The sequence below is a fragment of the Podarcis tiliguerta genome, assembly GCF_965153285.1.
Source record: "Podarcis tiliguerta genome assembly, chromosome: 2".
NCBI lineage: Eukaryota > Metazoa > Chordata > Lepidosauria > Squamata > Lacertidae > Podarcis > Podarcis tiliguerta.
In genome coordinates, this window is record NC_139535.1 from 18,991,304 (window position 1) to 19,009,181 (window position 17,878).

Here is a 17,878-nt window from a genome sequence, read left to right on the forward strand (position 1 = left end):
TGCCATAACATACTTTTGCATACCAATCCAATCTCCAAACGGTGCAAGATTCCAGTTGCAAGCATTTCCCCAGGGTTCATGTTTCCTCTTGGAAGTGAGGGACAGCGGAAACTGCGGTGTCTTTATGATATATGGTTTATTTACACACATATAGACAGCCTGAGCCTATGATGGAGAGGTTCACAGCATTAACACCCCAAAAGGGTCTTGATTATCCCATAGCCGCAGCCCTGGGTTCAAACAAAAATCAAACACTGCCCTGACTCATTCCCTCTCCAGCTTGCTGCTGTAATTCTAGGTCACATCGCTGCAACTCTCAACTTTAGCTTTGTCCTTCTTTCTCTGAGTTGAGGGAGGCATTGCAACCTTGGGGGCTCATGCACCTTTCAAAAAATAAGTTTCTTCCTCCCCTCCCTTCACAAGCAGGATTCTCCAGATGCACCTTTTCCTGACATGGGAATGCAAGAGATGAAGAAAACCGCACCTGTGTGATTTCTTACCACACATCTTTTGAAACCGGAGAGACACTTGCAATCTTGCACAGAGCCCTCTTTCCATTGTTCTCTTAATGGCCCATTCTTTTCTTCTTTGGCAATCACTCGTAGCTGAGTAAGATTGTCTTCCATTAACACGGTTTTAGCAGTGACTCCATAAGTGACTGTGGAGGACAGTTCTGGATCCGCATGTCCTTCCACAGTGGGGACATAGGTTTCCGGGCAGGAGTTGATCACGGTGAGAGTTTGCCAAGCGTGCCTTCCTCTTAGCGTGTTTCTCCCTTTAGGTTACGTACTTAATTCATTCTGGAGGTCCATTCTTAACCTGAAACTGTTCTTAACCTAATGGGGCCTCCCGCTGCTGCCGTGCCGCCACTGCACGATTTCTGTTCTCATCTTGAAGCAAAGTTCTTAACTATTTATGGGTTAGCTGAGTCTGTAACCTGAAGCATATGTAACCCAAGGTACCACTGTACTTGCTTTGGAAGACGAAATGGCCCATTACCCAGGTGATCACCTCAACACAGGAATCTAGCCTGGCTTATATTTTAACACTTGTTGGATCCTGGGGTTAGAAGGATCCAGCATACAGCTTACCTCCCCACACCCAAACTCATAACAATTCTATTCTGAAGAGTCATCCTGCTGCTGCCTGGGATAAAGATTTTCAGAGGGCGTTAACAAGTACACACGTGCTAGGCTGTAGTCCTGCCCTAGACACTGCTGTGGGGTTGGGCAACGTTCAGCCCTACAGCTACGAGCCCTTAAACCCCAGGGACTTTCATTAGGCAGCTCAGCCATTTTCTCCCGCGATGAGCAGAGGGCGGCCTAACACCCTGCTTCCCTTCCACCACCGCAAACAGCAGCAGAAGCTTGGGGTTTCCCCCCCTTATAGCAGAGACAAAGGGAGACGGGGTTGCTCAGACCATTATCAGCTCTCGCAGCTAACCGATTTTTCTTGTGGGACAACAGACCTTCGCAGTGGGTGTGCTAAGCTCCTCCTGTGTCTTTTCCAGGAAGCTGGGTTGAGTCATTGAGGTGCAGAGAGGGCAGGATGGAGAGAATGAAAGGGCCGTTTGGCTGGGTCAGAATGAGCAACTGAGATTCAGAATGGAGGCAGGAAAAGCTTGCCCTGTTGGTACCCAGAAATGTGCTAGGATTGAAAGCCCCTTCACCCATGTCCTGTCACCTGACACAAGTGACCTGACATAAGCGGCCTCGGCCCAGTATACCTGAAGGAGCGTCTCCACCCCCATCGTTCTGCCCGGACGCTGAGGTCCAGCGCCGAGCGCCTTCTGGCGATTCCCTCATTGTGAGAAGCAAAGCTACAGGGAACTAGGCAGAGGGCCTTCTCGGTAGTGGCGCCCTCCCTGTGGAACGCCCTCCCATCAGATGTCAAAGCGATAAACAACTACCTGACATCCAGAAGACATCTTAAGGCAGCCCTGTTCAGGGAAGTTTTTAATGTATGACATATTAGTGTATTTTTGGTCTTTGTGGAAGCCGCCCAGAGTCGCTGGGGAAACCCAGCCAGATGGGCGGGGTACAAATAATAAATTATTATTATTAATATTATTATCCCCTAGCTTTTGTCGAACTCACACTCGGCTGCTACAGTTCATGATTGACCAAAGCTTGGCTCTCTGTGTATATGTACAGCTGTGTGCTAAAAGGTTAAACATCTGCACCTGATCTCTGCTGGCTTTTGCCGATTTCCTCTCAATAATAATAATAATTTATTATTTATACCCCGCCCATCTGGCTGAGTTTCCCCAGCCACTCTGGGCGGCTCCCAATTGAGTGTTAAAAACAATACAGCATTAAATATTAAAAAACGTACCTAAACAGGGCTGCCTTCAGATGTCTTTTAAACATAAGATAGCTGCTTATTTCCTTCACATCTGAAGGGAGGGCTTTCCACAGGGCTGGCGCCACTATCAAGAAGGCTCTCTGTCTGATTCCCTGTAACCTCCCTTCTCACAATGAGGGAACCCCCAGAAGGCCCTCAGCGCTGGATCTCAATAGTCAATAATTGTGCCTGTATTGTTCATTCCTCGGGCTCATATGCCATCCTTCTTCATACCCTTGATCCCTTCAGCTGCCATTATGCTGTTCAGCTCTCTTACCCTTCATGACGGGTTGCATGGATGGGATTATTCCCCCCCCCCTTTTATTTTCAAAACCATTTTGTAGGCTAGGCTAGGCGGAGGGGCCTGGGACCAGCTCTAGCACAGTGAGGCCAGTCCATACACATTTGCAGGGGGAGCGTGTGCTGCCAAACCTCCATCCCTGCCTCGCACTCCCCCCCCCCCAATTTATTTTTCACTTCACATGGCCCGACCTTTCCTGTGGTGCAGGGGGAGTTGTGCTTGTCTGCACCTGCCATACCCCTTGCAAGACTCTGTCTGGCTGCATGCAAGTACAGTGGTACCTTGGTTCTCAAACGCCTTGGTACTCAAACAACTTGGAACCCAAACACTGCAAACCCGGAAGTAAGTGTTCCGGTTTGCAAACTTTTTTTCGGAAGCCGAACCTACTCCGTTTGAGTGTTACACTTCCGTTTTGAGTGTTACACTGCGGTCTGTCTGTTTTTGCTATTTCTTTTGTGTTTCTGTTTTTGCAGCTTTTTTGTTCTGTTTTCGTGACTGTGTGGAACCCAGTTCAGCTACTGATGACTGGTTGATTGATTGTGTGACTGCAGTACATTGTTCATTGCTTTCATTTTATGGATCAGTGGCCTTGTTAAATAGTAAAATTCATGTTAAATTGCTGTTTTGGGGGTTGTTTTTAAAAGCCTGGAATGGATTAATCCATTTTACATTACTTTCTATGGGAAAGTGTGCCTTGGTTTTGGAAAGCTTTGGTTTTGGAACAGACTTCCGGAACAGATTAAGTTTGAGAACCAGGTACTTTGTAACAACTACTGTTTTCGTTTCTGCAACTCTGCAAAATAAATCTATTGTAGTTTAATTGCTTTTTAACTATTATAGTTTACACGTTTTTAGCTTTATCCATTTTACCTGTACAGTACTGCTTTATATGTGTAAGCCGCCTTGAGTCACGATCTGGGGAAGAGGTGGGATAATAATAGTTAATAGTAATAATTAAGTGTTCTGAGAGGCAATTCCAAGGGGAAAAGGGCAGCCTCTTTGCCTCATGGTGGAGCCAGTCCTTCACGGGAGTCTCTATAATGCTCCACAGCAGCAGAAAAAGCTTCGGCTATGTTCTGTCCTGAAAGCCCATTCTCCCTCTTCTCCTATGATCCAAAGTAAGCAGGACTTCCTTCCTTCCTTCCTTCCTTCCTTCCTTCCTTCCTTCCTTCCTTCCTTCCTTCTGCCACTGCAATAGACAAGAAGACAAGGTGACTGGACAGACCAAGGGGAGGAATGGGGCAAGAGCCACAACAGAATGTACAACAGTCAAGGATGCCCTGTGGCACTTTAAAAGGCTTGAACGCATTTATTGCGGCCTAAGCTTCCATGAATAGGGACGCGGGTGGCGCTGTGGGTTAAACCACAGAGCCTAGGACTTGCTTATCAGAAGGTTGGCGATTCAAATCCCCGCAACGGGGTGAGCTCCCGTTGCTCAGTCCCTGCTCCTGCCAACCTAGCAGTTCGAAAGCATGTCAAAGTGCAAGTAGATAAATAGGTACCGCTCTGGCGGGAAGGTAAACGGCGTTTCCGTGCGCTGCTCTGGTTCGCCAGAAGCGGCTTAGTCATGCTGGCCACATGACCCGGAAGCTGTACGCCGGCTCCCTCGGCCAATAAAGCGAGATGAGCGCCGCAACCCCAGGGTCGTTCACGACTGGACCTAATGGTCAGGGATCCCTTTCCATGAATTCAAGTCCACTTTGTCAGATGCATGAAGTGAAATCTTAGTTGGCAGGCATATAAAGGAGTAAATTGCAAGGTGGGAGTTGAATGGCAATGGGATGCAGAACGTTACAGTTGGTGATCGCTGAGGGGAGAGGAGTAGCTCAGTGGCAGAACATTTGCCTTCCGCGCAGAAGGTCAATCCCCGGTGGTTCCAGGTAGGGCTGAGAAATACTCTCTGCCACGATCCCTATGGAGCTGCTGCCAGTTGGTGTGGGCGATACCAATCTAGATGGAGCAAAGTGCCTGACTCAGCTTCCTGTGTTCCTAATCTGAGCTTAAATGTACTTATTTATTGTATTAGATTTCTGTCCATCTACCCTTCCTCCCAAAGGAGCGTGGAGCTGCAAAGAATAATCCCATTTAAAACACGCACGCACACACACACACACTATTAAAAGCATTTTAAAACAGCCAAGTATTCTTACAGGTAATCAGTTAATGGTTGCCAGGATCAGTGGGTTGCATCCAGCGTGGCGCCAAGTTAAACACACTTAGTGGGATACTTGAAATTTTCTGCGCCAGCTGCGGACCGTTGCTTCACAAGACAGTGCTGGTAACTTTCAAATTATTGTGGAATGGGAAGGGACACCAAAGGTCATCTATTCCTACCCCCTGCAATGCAGGAACCACACCTAAAGAATCCCCAACAGTTGGATATCCAACTTCTGTTTAAAAACCTCCAATGAAGGTTTTTAAAAACACATTGATTGTGCAAGGAGTTTTTGCTAGCGCAGCTGTTGCATCAGATTCCTCTCAGTTGCCCAGCATTAAATCTCAACCACCCATTAACTCAAGAGCCCTTGTGCTAGCAGACAGGGAAAGCTGGATGTAACCCAGTATATTTCGTGTTTTAAAATTCCTCCCGAATGAGTTGGGGAAATCATAGGAAGCTGCCTCACACTGGTCTATCTAGCTTATTATTGTCTACACCAGCAGTTTTCAACCTGTGGGTCCCCAGGCATAGCTGTCAACCGTCCCATATTTGGCGGGAAATTCCCTTATCCCAGCGCCGTGTCCCGCTGCTGTCACTTATTGATGATGTCCCTTAAATTTCCCGGGTTTCATGCTCGCCTGGCTTGGGAGGGAAGCAGCGGCTCGGGGTCCTCTGCCGCGAGAGAGAGAGCGCACACAAGCTGCTGCATCTCCATCTCCCCCTTTTCCCTCTCAGGGGCACGTCGTGAGGTGGCGGCGGGTGGGCAGGCAGCCCCTCTCTTGCGAGACTTCTGCTGTGCTGCCAGGGGAAGCCGGAGGCAGCAGTGGCTGCCTGAGGAGGCGGCCTGAGGGAGGAGGAAGAGGAGGGGATGGGGAGGGATGCAGAAGGGCGGCGCTTCAGTGGCCCCCCCAGCGCCACTACCACCTCATGCCGGGCTCACAGGCGGCATGGGCGAGAGTCTCCCTCCCTCCCTCTCTCTCGAGTGGGGAAGGGCCGATGGAACTCCTTGCACCAGGACGACGGCATCCCCAACGTGCTGCTTAGCATACCCTCCAACCAGTGGAGCACCTTAATGTAGGGATTTCCCCCTCTGCATCCCTTTCATAACTCTATTTTTATAAATCATTTGTCCATCCATAGTTCAATTTTTTACTACAAGTTTTCTGTCAATCCTACCAATGTAACTCTTACAATAGGTTTTCAACTAAATTATAAACTTTCCCCATTCTTTATTAAAGAGGTCCTCTTCCTGGATTCTAATTCTGCCTGTAAGCTTTGCCATCTCGATGTCGTTCATCAGATTTGTCTGCCGCTCTTCTTTGGTCGGAGTTGTAGACCCTTAGGATCATCTAGTCCAACCCCCTGCAAAACAGTCAGTCGCAGCAAAAGCAGCATGGATCCATCAGTGCCGGATTTCTGTATAAGCTAAGCAAAATCCCTTATTTTGGCTGCTGATCCCTTATTTTCGAGGCTACTGGTCCCTTATTTTCAAATCTGTAAATTGACAGCTATGGTCCCCAGATGTTGTTGGACTACAACTCCCATCATCCCTGAGCTCTGGCCTTACTAGCTAGGGGTGATGGGAGTTGTAGTTCAACATCTGGGGACCCACAGGTTGAGAAAGGCTGGTCTACACACTGACCAGCAGGAGACTTCCTCCCGCCCCCAGCCCTACTGGGAGGACACCAAGGATTGAACCTGCGACCTTCTGCATGCAAAGCGGGTGCTCTGCCTCTGAGCTACAGCTCTTCTATATACTCCATACCAGGAAGGGTGTTCCATAAACGGGGAAGCTACCGAGAAGTCCGTGTCACTGGTCAGCGCTTCAAGCTTGATCATAGACGAAGGGATAACTCAGTCGGTAGAGCATGAGACTCTTAAACTCAGGGTTGTGGGTTCAAGATCCATGCTGGGCAAAAGATTCCTGCATTCCAGGGGGCGAGCTAGATGATCCTTGGGATCCCTCCCGACTCTACAATGCTATGAAATAAATGAGGGAGAGGGATCCTGCTGGAGTGCTCACAGGCAAAAAATGAAAAATCATATTAACACTCGGGGAACAATATTGGTATAACAGCTTATTTGTGGACCAATTTTTGGAGCTATGCCTTGAACTGAATGTTCAGGGTGCTTCTTGTCTCACCTGACCCAGTAGCCTGGGGTAGCTCTGAGTGGTTGAGGTGGTTGTATTATCACCTATTGTGGTGCTGGGAGCCATTCAGGAGAAACAGTTACTGATAGCACTGGCATCCCGGCATCGGTAAGCTAATGTGCAGTGTAATAAAAATATTGATTACATTGTTTACCCTTAATAAATCTTTATTACGTGTAGTGCAATAACAATATTTTTAATCTCAGTTTAATTTAAAATTGTTGGCACTGAACTGCTTGGCACAGGACTATGTGAGGACAGATTCATGCCACCCTGAGCGTTCATATACAGTGGTACCTCAGGTTAAGTACTTAATTCGTTCCGGAAGTCCGTACTTAACCTGAAACTGTTCTTAACCTGAAGCACCACTTTAGCCTATGGGGCCTCCTGCTGCTGCTGCGCCGCCACCCGATTTCTGTTCTCATCCTGAAGCAAAGTTCTTAACCTGAAGCACTATTTCTGGGTTAGTGGAGTCTGTAACCTGAAGCGTATGTAACCTGAAGTGTATGTAACCCGAGGTACCACTGTATATCAAACTGACTTTTGCTTCTGTGCTCACATTTAATTTATTTTCTTTTCTTTTCAGGGTCGATACTGTTGTTTTTCTATCTCCTGCAGCTTGAACCACGATCCGACAGGCAGACATCCACAAAGCGATGCTTTCCACCAGTCTTGCATTGACATGCCAGGAAAAGCTGCTCCTGGTGAATTTGCAGCCTGCCATTTACCTTCATCTCTTTCTTTCTTTTTTAAAATCCCTTGACCAGCTTGCTGTTCCCTTTAAATTATTCTATTTTTTTGGTCACCCACAAACCTTTCAAACTATCTCTCCAAAGGTTGTTTTCGGGAAACCCCTTGGTCATAACCACGGAGAAACTCGGATGACAAAGGACCTATTTAGAAACCCAAGGCCGCTGTTACAAAGCAGGCAGGCCCACAAAAGTGTTTTAAGGGTTTGGCTTTACTAGCGCTCCGTATGCCAATTTCCTGAACGCTTCCTAGAAAGAAATTTTGACATCCCCCTCAAGGGCTCTAATAATTAATTTAATGGTGGCTTTCTTTCGACGCTTGCGACACTTTGGTCTCGGAGGAAGCTGGAAACAATCCCCTGTAAAACTCGGCCGGAATTGTGGGGGTTTTATTTATCAGCTCTTTTTGGGGGGTTACTGAGCTGTTTCTTTTAGGCTAGCAAAGGTCATAATTGCCTTGTGACTGAGACCGGCGTTGGCCAAGCCGAAAGAATGCCCTGCTTGTTAGCGCTCGGCTCTGCAATCGGGTCGCACTCTGGCCTCATTCTGGCCTTCCAGCAGAAACCAAAGGCCCGAAAAGAATCCCCCATCGAGCTGTGGGAGAGGGCTGCGGACTCGCCTCTTATTCAGCACGGCAGCGGCTTTGCGGGGGAAAAAAGAAACTATAGAAACAATGAAAGCCCTCTCTAGTTCCCAGGTGCCTTTAATGAGGGAACTGACTAATTTCCATGTTTAATTTGGGAGAGGGCAAGCTGGGGGAGGTTTTTGTGGCTGCTGGAAGGCTGCCTGGAAGATATTCAGCCATCCTCCTTTTTACCCCCTGATAGAAACCAATCTTTCCTGGGCTCGCCAAGAGTTCCCGCTACCAGACCACATTCATCTTGCGAACCAGCAGGGGGAAGAACTCTCCAGCACAAAAAAACAAGTTCTTAAATGAGGGTACTCATTCCCCTTCCCCCAGCCTCACTCCCCAATAGGAATGGTTCTGCAATTCTAATACAGTAGTACCTCGGGTTACAGATGCTTCAGGTTACATACGCTTCAGGTTACAGACTCCGCTAACCCAGAAATATTACCTCAGGTTAAGAACTTTGCTTCAGGTTGAGAACAGAAATCGTGCTCTGGCGGCGCGGCGGCAGCAGGAGGCCCCCATTAGCTAAAGTGGTGCTTCAGGTTAAAAACAGTTTCAGTTTAAGAACGGACCTCCGGAATGAATTAAGTACTTAACCCGAGGTACCACTGTATCTATCTCGAGAGCAAGCAGATGCTCAACAGGCAAAGCTTTTTCCAAGATTGGGGGCGGGGGAATCATTTAGCATGGGTGCTAGGTTGTGGGGCGGGGGGCGCAGAACCTCAGATTTGCATTGATTTTTCCTGATTTTTTTGTGGCAGTAGTTCCCCCCCTGGCTACACCTACGTCATCTAGGGTTTTAAAATACCAGTGGTACCTCCGGTTACAGATGCTTCAGGTTACAGACGCTTCAGGTTACAGACTCTGCTAAGCCAGAAATAGTACCTCGGGTTAAGAACTTTGCTTCAGGATGAGAACAGAAATTGTGTGGCGGCGGGGCAGCAGCAGCAGCGGAAAGCCCCATTAGCTAAAGTGGTACCTCAGGTTAAGAACAATTTCAGGTTAAGAAGGCAGGAACCTCCAGAACGAATTAAGCTCTTAACTCGAGGTACCACTGTATATAATCTGTAACCCAGCTGCTATAGACACAGGAGTCCAGGGGCACATCTGCACCATCCTTTTAAAGCAGTTGTTAGGAGATACCACACCCTCCAATTCACAATATCCAGAGTTGAGCCATCTTTGTAGCTCAGTGAGTGGCAATAGGTGCATAGCTGTCAACCGTCCCTTATTTGGCGGGAAAGTCCCTTATCCCAGAGCTGTATCCTGCTGCTATGCCTTATTGATGATGTCCCTTAAATTTCCCGGGTTTCAAGGAAGCAGCTCCTCTCCCTCCCTCCCTGCTGGCCAGAGAGGAGGGAGGCTCCAACTGTGTTGCTTGGATGTGTTGCTCATGCTATAAGGAATCTAAGAATGACTGAGGGGTGGAGCTTGCATGCCTTGTGCCGATCAAATCGGCTGCGTTGTCTGGGGACTCGCCTTTGCTCAGCGCTTCCCAGCGGAGAGGTGACGGTGGTTTTCCTTGCTGCATCCCCTCTGCCGGGTTGTTGCGCTGTGGGAACCACCGCTTGAGGCTTCGTTTGGCTGCTGGCTGGGCTTTCTGTCTTTGGCTCGGAGGGCCTCAGAAGTCGAACATGCCTGTGCTCTGAAAATGCCTTATTTTGGCTGCTGATCCCTTATTTCCGAGGCTGCTGGTCCCTTATTTTCAAATCTGTAAGTTGACAGCTATGGATAGGTGTCTCCTGACAACTCTTTACCAACCTTTACCAATTACATTTCCCAGGTGCCTTTGAGGGAAACCATGATTGTCGAAAGTGGTGTGTCACGGTCCTTTAAATGTATGGTGCGGACGTGATCGAAGTGTGTGCACGTTTGTGTTGTGGCGTCAACAATTGCAATCGCAATCGGTACATCATATCTGGAAGTAATGGCATCTGACCTAGAAGAGAAGGGTGCCCCTTTCGCTCTCTGGCAAAAGCGTCATCTCTTGCATTCCCATGTCATAGGGCTGCCATACGGGCATTAGTAGGATTTCAAACGCAGAATTGACGCCCAATACTTTGGCAAGTCAATCAAAAAAATTGTGGGGTTTTGGGTCTTTTTGTCTTTAAAAAACTCAACTTTTGGTGGTTTTTTTAGGTGGTCATCCTAAAAAAAGCTCCACAACTTTGGGTGGTTTTAGCAACCCTACCATGTCAAGAAAAGCTGCACCTGGTGAACCATGCTTGTGACGGGACGACCCACCCAGGTTGCTATTTGCTCACAGACACACGTGGACAGCTTTTGATTGATATTTCTTATTACATTTTCACAGGTCCCATCACCTCCTGGCAAATAGAAGGGGAAGAAATGGAGGCAGTGAGAGATTTTACTGTCTTGGGCTCCATGATCACTGCAGATGGTGTAAGCAGTCACGAAATTAAAAGACGCCAGCTTCTTGGGAGAAAAGCAATGACAAACCCAGACAGCATCTTAAAAAGCAGAGACATCACCTTGCCAACAAAGGTCCGTAGAGTTAAAGCTATGGTTTTTCCAGTAGTGATGTATGGAAGCGAGAGCTGGACCAGAAAGAAGGCTGATGGCCGAAGAATTGATGCTTTTGAATTCTGGTGCTGGAGGAGACTCTTGAGAGCCCCATGGAATGCAAGAAGATCAAACCGATCCATTCTGAAGGAAATCAGCCCTGAGTGCTCACTGGAAGGACAGATCCTGAAGCTGAGGCTCCAGTACTTTGGCCACCTCATGAGAAGAGAAGACTCCCTGGAAAAGACCCTGATGTTGGGAAAGATGGAGGGCACAAGGAGAAGGGGACGACAGAGGACGAGATGGTTGGACAGTGTTCTCGAAGCTACCAGCATGAGTTTGACCAGACTGCGGGAGGCAGTGGAAGACAGGAGTGCTCTTCTGGTCCATGGGGTCACGAAGAGTCGGACACGACTAAATAACATTACATTTGCATTCCACCTTTCCTTCATGAGTGCAAGGTGGCTCCCCACAGAGGCAGTTTTAGGGGGACTGGACGCTGCGCTGTGGGGGCGCCACAACGATGCTGCAGAACAGAGTGTGAGAGGTGGGGCTGCCGGATTTTAGTGATGCACAGAAATGTGGGAGGCCGGTGTCGGCCGCTGCTCCCCCACACCTCCATTTTGCCCTCACAACGGCCACGTGAGGTAGGCTCAGGCCTAGTGGGAGCAACAGGCACCAGACCACCCAGGGAGCTTGAAGGGCCGAGTGCGGATCTGAAGCCGATCTGAACACGACGCCGGTCTGAACATGACGCTGGTCTGAACCCCTTTTGGCGGTTCTTCCCCACGCACAAGCAACACCCCATGGCCCGTCCTCCATTTTCGGCCTCTCTCTTCTCCACTCCTTTCCCTACTTCGGCTCCTTTTCTCAGCCTCTCGTGGCCGTCTCCTGAGTTAAGCTATATTCTGAGCCCGGGCCTGGCAGGCCGTGAATGGCATGCAGTGTTTGGGAATGAATGCCCCGAGCTGTGACAGACAGGCACTCGCTCTCAGTGAAAGCCCTGTCTTTACGCTGCTCCAAAGACACAGAACATACAAACACAGTTCTCCACTCCAGACTGAGATCGGGACAGGAAGAAAAGACTACTTTTTTCCAACCTTTCCTTTTTAATGTTCTCCTCCCCCCCCCCCCTTTCCCTGCCCCTCCCTTCCCCGTCCTTTAAATGAAGCTTGCAAGAAAACTCTGTACCCAGCTGAATGGGCTGCAGGCAAGGATTGGCTCCGGAGGAGAGGTACAAAGAGGATTAGTGTTTAAAAGTCATGAATGGATCGTAGCAAGGCAAAAGTGTGTTTTTGGCTCCCGTCTCCTAGTTACCAGTTTGGGATTTGGGTGGGAGAAGGAAGGGGAAAGGGGGAAAAAATAAATAAAAACCCTGCTTGAGTTTTAGAGCGTCTGGGGAGCAGAGAAAATGTTTGCGTGACCGGCGGGCAGGCCCAAAGGCCTTTGCTGTGAGATCAGTATGTATAACTTGGAACCTTTTGGGCTTATGAGAGGATGGAAAGCAAGCGAAGAAAAAGGGCTTGCCTTTTTCCTGCCTTGTTTCGCTGGCATCCCAGGTCGGACACTTCTGAATTAGCAGCCGCTCTGACACACACACACACTGCAAACATGAGATGCGGCTGTGTCTAGGCTACACCCACAAAATACATTTGAAGCAAACCTCTGCCCCAATCCCACCTCCACAAGAATACTAGGAACCGTAGCTACAATTCCCAGCACCCAAACTACAGTTCCCAGGATTCTTGAGGGGTGGGAGTGTGTAGTAAATTTATGGTGTGTATGGGGCAGCCATTCTGCAAATTCCTGTTCCGCCCTCATATTTTCAAGGAGGACAGTCTTGGGCCTGAAGTTTTCAAACCTTCAGGGAATCCTTTTCACACACATTTACTGCTAGTGGCCCCAGGAATCTTCTCAGCCACAAAAATGGTGCACTGAGTTTACAGGGAGCTTCAGGTGTTACTGGACTACAACTCCCATCATCTCCGACCACTGACCACATGGGAATTGTAGTCCAACAATGTCTAGAGGGCCAAAGGGGCCCCACCCCACAAGTTAGGTAATTTTAGGCATTGTCTTGCTCCCCTCCCCATTTTATATAACAACATGCATTACATCTCTTACTTCAAAATGTGGGGTAAGCCTACTTATTGTTCTGAGGTGTGGAAACCTGGACTTCTGTACCAAAGTCATGCCTTCACACCACCACTGAGCAGCTGCCAGCTGGCAGACATCACTCCACCCGAATCTCCCTCAAAATCTTCCTGGGAAGAGGGATTGGCTGTTAAACCACTCTGGGAATTATAATTCCCTTGGCACCCTTAACAAACTACTTTTCCCGAGATTCTTGGGTTGGGGAGCTATGACTGTTCATAGCGCTTCAAGTGTATAATATGCCCTCATTCCACTGCCTATGAACACAGTGTTAAGCATCCCGTTTCTTTAAGATATGAACTTTGGCGCACAAAGGGGCTGAGAGAAGAATGGAACTCCACGAAATGGGATGTTTTTGCTCTCTAAAATGCCAGCAATGTGTGTGGGAACGAGTTCCTGGCTCGGGACATTTTATTTTATCCTCACAATGCCCTCAGCATGCCACCAGCATTCCTGTGTGTGAGCAGGGCATGGTCAGTCACATCAGACTGTGAGGAAGAAGCCAGACAGCATTACATTCCCACATTACGTTTGGCTTGCTCCAGAGAAGAAGGAGAGGAAGTAGACTTGCCTAGCCTTACAAGAAAGGAGATGACAACGAAACATCAGGAATAACTTCCTAAGGGTAAGGACTGTTGGACAGTGGAAGGAACTCTCTCTGGAGGTGGTGGACACCCTTGGAGGTTTTTAAGCAGAGGATGGATGGCCATCTGTCATGGATGCTTTAGCGGAGTTTCCTACATTGCAGGGGGTTGGACTCGATTGTGGTCCCTTCCAACTCTACAATTCTTTGAAATGTGTATATCTGAGGAAAATACTGCAGTGAAATTCTGGTGAATTTTCATGAGGACTTTACTCTTTTTAGAGTTATAAATCGATGTGAAAATGTGGAGAACTAAATTTTGGAAGAATGAAAAAAGTGGGGGGATTTGCATTTTTGCAAACCATGGTTTCTAAGGGGCCAAGGCTACATTGTGCACCAGGCCTTATTAAAATGATTTCTTTATTTACCCATTTTTTTTACCAGTATGAAGCATATGGCAGTGGGCATTGTATGAATTCTCTCACGCAACTTGATGCAAGACTTATGAGTTTTGTTCCACCGCAGTTACGTGTAATGCTTGAACCAGGAAACTGTAGCTTAGTTCTTAACTACAAACTCGGGTCGCAAACCAGCATCAAACTGGTTGCTGCCCCAAGAGCATGATTATGTCACACAGGAATATTTCTGGATTCTTAAAGACTTTAATATGACAAAAGGTAAAGGGACCCTTGACCATTAGGTCCAGTTGTGGCCGACTCTGGGGTTGCGGCGCTCATCTTGCTTTATTGGCCGAGGGAGCTGGCGTACAGCTTCCGGGTCATGTGGCCAGCATGACTAAGCCGCTTCTGGCGAACCAGAGCAGCGCACAGAAACGCTGTTTACCTTCCCGTTGGAGCGGTACCTATTTATCTACTTGCACTCTGATGTGCTTTCAAACTGCTAGGTTGGCAGGAGCAGGGACTGAGCAATGGGAGCTCACCCCGTCGCGGGGATTCGAACCACCGACCTTCCGATCGGCAAGCCCTGGGCTCTGTGGTTTAACCCACAGCACCACCCACATCCCTTTAATATGACAAAGGGGCCAGTTAAAACAAGACAAATTCAAACTGGAAATAGGAGCCCATTGTTTATTAAAGAGGATGAACCAGGACAGTCTGCCAGGAGAGTGATGGATTTTCCAAAGCCTTGCGTCCTTGGAATCAAGGTTGGACATTTTAGCCAAACACAATGTAATGGGTTTGATAGAGTAAGGAGGAAATAGCAAATGTCTCACATAAGACAGAAGGTCAGGCTCAAAGCTCTTAATGTTGTTTCGTTTTCAAAGAGGTATGAAGTAGGGTAAAAATCATATCTTTTATTGGATAGATAGCGGTCGAAGCAGGCACGCAGCTGAGTCCTGTAGGGCTGGTTTCTAGGTAACTCCCATCTACTAAGCTATTAACAAAGAAGCAGCTAATCCTGAAAGCACATCGTTTCAAATAAAAAGATCAGGGGGCCAGATCAGATGAGGTGCAACTGACGCAGTTAGCTCCAATGGCGGCTTTTCTCCCCAATGCAAATAGAAGGAGCAAGTGGGTGGGAGACAGTCTGGATTGGGATCATGGGGGTAAGGAAAGGTTTCAAGTCCCCTTACCTGTCATGCCGGTAGGGGTTTGTTATTCCCTCTTGGCTCCAGGGAATGCTGGGAAGTGTCAGGGTAGAGCCAGGATTTAGACAGCGGCACTCAAATCCGGACCTGGACACAATCTCCAATGAAGGTGAATGAAGCAGTATGCGCCGTTCTGCAGTGATGTAGAGGAGCAGGCAACACTTGATCATATGTCACAGAAGGGATGGCAGTGTACATCTCCTGGGGTGCAATTGGCCTATCCTCTGCATGCTGTTTTTATCTATCGATCTCAGTTGGTTAGAGCGTGGTGCTGATGACACTAGGTTGCAGGTTTGATCCCCATATGGGACAGCTGCATATTCCTTCATTGGGCATTCTCATACACTACAACATTCCTCTGATGAAAATAGGGATGTCCTATTTTAACAACAACATTTATATCTTGCCCATCTGACTTGGTTGCTCCAGCAACTCTGGGTGGCTTCCAACTTATACAAAAACATAATAAAACATTGAAACACTTCTTTCTACAAGGCTGCCTTCAGATGTCTTCTAAGGGTTGTAGAGTTACATATCTCCTTGGCTCGGAGGGTCACATAACTCCATACCCTCCAACATTTCTCTGATGAAAATAGGGGCATCCTAAGGAAATGAGGGACGCGGGTGGCGCTGTGGTCTAAACCACAGAGCCTTGGGCTTGCTGATCGGAAGGTTGGCGGTTCGAATCCCCGTGACGGGGTGAGCTCCCGTTGCTCTGTCCCTGCTCCTGCCAACCTAGCAGTTTGAAAGCACGTCAAAGTGCAAGTAGATAAATAGGTACCTCTCTGGCGGGAAGGTAAACAGCATTTCCATGTGCTGCTCTCGTTCGCCAGAAGCGGCTTAGTCATGCTGGCTACATGACCCAGAAACTGGCTCCCTCGGCCAGTAAAGCGAGATGAGCGCCGCAACCCCAGAGTTGTCCATGACTCGACTTAACGGTCAGGAGTCCCCTTACCTTTACCTTTATGGAAATGAGGGACATTCCAGGATCAAATCAGAAACCGGGAAGGCTTTCTCTAAATCTGGAACTGTCCCTGGAAAACAGGGACACTTGGAGGGTCTGCAATCTTCCCCAACTGAAGTGCCTTTCAGATTTTTTTAGACTACAACTCCTCTCAGCCCCAGTTAGCATGCGATGGGGATGATTTGAGTTGTAGTCCACCAGTGCCTGGAGGTCATCAGATTGGGGAAGGCTGGATTACGGCTCAAGAACAGATAATTCTTACCACTCCCAAAATTTGTTGGATGCCACAAAAGGTAAACTTGAGTTCTCATAGTGTAGATGCTAGAACATACCTGTCCTTGATAGTGTGGTAAACCGGGAAGAAATAAGGAAACCAATTAGGCTGTGGCAAAGCAATAACATCAATATCCTAGAGAGGCCAGGAGGGGATCCTGAATGGGGTATGGACTGGTATGGTTGTTATGCTGTGGACTGGCTGATAAGTGAGGACAGTTACCATGGATACTCTCAGCTGGGACCAGGAAGGGACATGTCTTGCTACTGCGTCCCTGTGTGACAGCAGCTTGCAAATATGCTCATATAAGATGTAAGTGCCGGAATCATTTGTCGTAATCCCTGTGTCTTTGTATGATTTGTCATCTTAATAAAAAAAACACACGTGTTTGCTTTACGATTATTGCTAGCTTTATGGACACTGTTCTGTATTGTACTTGGATTTTTCTTCTTGAGTTGCTGAGATGGTTTATGTATTTCTATGTTTTGATGCAAACTGTTTGAGATCTACTGACATAAATGCCTTGGGGTGCATCCGGACTGTTAATATTTTGTGGGAGGGATACAGGCACATACCAGAACTTAAGGTTTGTGCCTTTGGTGTGCATTTAAGTGGTTTGTCGCCCCCAACACAACAAATAATAGAATTGGAAGGGATCCCAAGGGTCATCTAGTCCAACCCCCTGCAATGCAGGAATCTCAACTTAATCAACTTTAAAAAAACACAAAACCACAACACACATTTTTTAATGGTTTGCAAAGTGTTGGGGAAATGCTTTGAAAAGTGTAGGTTGAACAATGATTAACAGACATGTAAGCAAATCAGGATGAATGCTCATTGTCATCTAGCTATCCTCTAAATCAGGCATGGCCAAACTTGGCCCTCCAGATGTTTTGGGACTACAACTCCCATCATCCCTAGCTAACAGGACCAGTGGTCAGGGCTGATGGGAATTGTAGTCCCAAAAACATCTGGAGGGCCAAGTTTGGCCATGCCTGCTCTAAACAGATCAGAACAAATCCTCAATAAAGGTTGAATAAACTAGCTGTCCAGAGAAATCCCCCACCATGGCAAATGTGTGCCTGAGCTATAACACATCAGATGGCAGATGGGGTGTCAGGTGTGCGTGCCCTGTGACTAACAGGACTTTGCAGGACTGGGGCCTTCCTAAGTTTGTTCTGAAGAGGCACAGGTGAGGCTGATTGGTAACTCACAGCACCTGGTGGCAAGAGCTGGGAAGAGATATAAGGTCAGCATTTCCCTTTGGCTCTTTGCCACAGCAACACGCTTCCTGCTTTGCTGCGTTTGGCTTCTTGCTTCCTGACCCTCAGACTCTTGGTTCCTGACTCCTGGCTTCTGGACCCCCGTTCCTGCTCCCACCCCGCCATCTTGCCCCCGGTCCTGACGTCTCCTGCCGGGACTTCGATCGCCCATGAA

At 48.0% G+C, this 17,878-nt stretch overlaps 1 long non-coding RNA gene across 1 annotated transcript in view; it reads right to left on the bottom strand.

Moving 5' to 3' along the window:
• The window catches only part of LOC310671182, a 361,314-nt gene that overhangs the window by 47,694 nt on the left and 295,742 nt on the right, over positions 1 to 17,878 (bottom strand). The window lies entirely within an intron of this gene.